The sequence below is a fragment of the Malania oleifera genome, chromosome 8, assembly GCF_029873635.1.
Source record: "Malania oleifera isolate guangnan ecotype guangnan chromosome 8, ASM2987363v1, whole genome shotgun sequence".
NCBI classification, from domain to species: Eukaryota; Viridiplantae; Streptophyta; class Magnoliopsida; order Santalales; family Ximeniaceae; genus Malania; species Malania oleifera.
The window spans coordinates 15,995,757-15,998,140 of NC_080424.1; the positions used below are offsets into that span (position 1 = coordinate 15,995,757).

The 2,384-nt window shown below is 34.8% G+C and overlaps 1 long non-coding RNA gene across 1 annotated transcript; it reads left to right on the forward strand.

The window, feature by feature from the left end:
- The first annotated feature begins 380 nt into the window (after positions 1-380).
- On the forward strand, positions 381-1,210 carry LOC131161875 (uncharacterized). Its single transcript, XR_009138635.1, has 2 exons — positions 381-866; positions 951-1,210. It is a non-coding gene; the product is annotated as an uncharacterized LOC131161875 (long non-coding RNA).
- The last annotated feature ends 1,174 nt before the right edge of the window (positions 1,211-2,384 follow it).

Below are 2,384 nucleotides of genomic sequence, written 5' to 3' on the forward strand. Positions count from 1 at the left end.
TTATCCTTAGCTTTCCCTATCCTAGCTATAAGTAAAAATAAATAAATAAATCTATAGTGCTTCTGTGATGTATCTTCTAAAAAGTTGCCCAGTGGCCACCACGTGAATCGAAATGCAATCCAAAACAAAGATGAAAGATGGGTGTCTGATGCTTCCTTGATCGGCTCATTGATTTCAGGCGGATTTGCATGGTCCAGATTCACTTTGGATTAGTTAACAAAATTAGTTTAATAGCTGTGCGATGCTGGCATGTTCTATGGAAGATTTTGTCCTAAACACTGTTTGGATGCACATAAAAAAATCCCTGAGGTCCCATTTAGAATCTTTGAAGGATATTGTATCCTTTCTTTTTTAAATTGGTCTCACAGCAATTGCACAACACAACACTAATTAATTATATATTCTTTGCATTACCAGTTAAGAAGTCAGGCGGAGAGAGAAGAAGAAAAGGTAGTAGCAAATTAAGCTTTAGGATATGTTTCCCTAGCTAGCTACCAATCCTTCATGATGCTAAAGCCAGCTCTAGCCTAATTTAAAGCTTGGTATATCTATATACCTCCATGAGAAGGCCACAAGACTTTCTCCTGGAGTGCAGCTTTGGCACTTCAGCTGGGCAGTGCTCACTTCTCAAAGTCTGTCATTGAACTGTATAAGCCCTATGGATATATAAATATACACATCCATGGGTTGCCGAGTCGATCGAGATCGGCATACCAACGAACCCGATCGGTGCGTCCACGAGCTTCGTTGATGATCACCGCCATATATAAGAGAAACTGGGTATTCATGATTCTGCTTCAAATCTGATCTTCTGGGAATGGTTTTATCTTGTCCATTGGCTGTGGATGCGCGTCAACTGAAATCAGGTGAGTGAAATTATTTACTTAAATTCAAGTGTGTTGTTGAGTTTCAATCGGCAGTGGTATGAGGCGATGTATATATATTAGCAGAGGCAAAAGTAATTGGGCGCTTAATTAATTATTGAAAGCCTGAAGGATATAACCAGTTGTTTTTGGAAGATCAACAACTGAAGGAGCTAGCCTGAGACGGGAAAGAGGATTGAGGATAGAGGATCTCCATCCCGCCAATAAATCAAGAAACAAATTACAAAGTGCAGATGCACACTGACTTTCGGTGTATTTTGAAATTTATTAATCGCTACGATCATAATTGGTTATTGTTTTATTGGAAATTTGTTTTTGGTTCATTATTTCTTTGGTTTTTCCCCAACCTTCTCTTGATTTTGTCTCGTTCACTTTGGATGTGTTTAAGTTGACTGCTCAACCTAGCTTGAACTTTACAGTACCGTAATCATGTATTTGTAACACTAATTACAAATAAATGTAGCCACCACGGACGGAAGATGGAAAGGTCAAGCTAAGGACAATATAATAAAAATGGTACACAAATAATAATTTATAATAAAAAATGACCCGTGCAAAAGCATGTATTTTTATTTCATCTGAAATAGAATAAATTAGGACAATAGTTTCCTATACTAATCAAAACTTGAGAATAGACATTCCTTATCTATTCCATATAATGGATGCATAAAGAATTTTGTTGTTATTTATTTAATTTGTGATGACAATATGCCTTCTTTCATTTGTTATCATATTCTTACATTATCATTTATTTCTAAGAATATGCATTCTATAAAACAAATGGTGCTAAGGTTATGTTTTGGTTTACAAAATGTTCATTCCTAAGAATAGAATGGTGATAATAGAATAATATGATAGTTTACAATTTACAAAGAATGTGTTATTATCATAATAATGCAGAAAATTCTTATGAGTCCATGATGAGGAATACATAAACAATTATTGTTCCTAAATTTTGTCATAAGGATGGATTGGTTAATAATGTACACAATTTTTCATCCGTGACTTCTTCCTAAATTATTAATTATAGCCCTATATATCCTATTTCAAATATAGATATTTCATGACACCCTTTTGTTGAATTTGAGATGTCTTTTAAATAGAGATGAATTTTCCAAATAACCATCATATATTATTGAAACTTGTCATAACTTCTCAGAAAGGTGCCTTCGACGAGAGGGGCTTATATCTCTAAATTGCTTCGTCTGGATGGTGATCTTGAATATGAAGTGATCAAATGTAATGCATTGAGTAAGATATGAGTCAAACATAATCAATGGAGTCACTACTAACCTATTTCATCTTATGTGAGGTTAAAACACCTATTTAATTAACTACCAATTTATTAGCCTCTAAGCTACACCTAGGTCCAAAGGAACTGGTAGTCAACAATCTACATGACTAGAGTCAGGTTTGGGGGGGCGGTTGTGCAAGGGAAATGTATTAACACCCCTTATACACATGTTTCTTAAACAATGACCAAATTAACCTTGAAGTGTT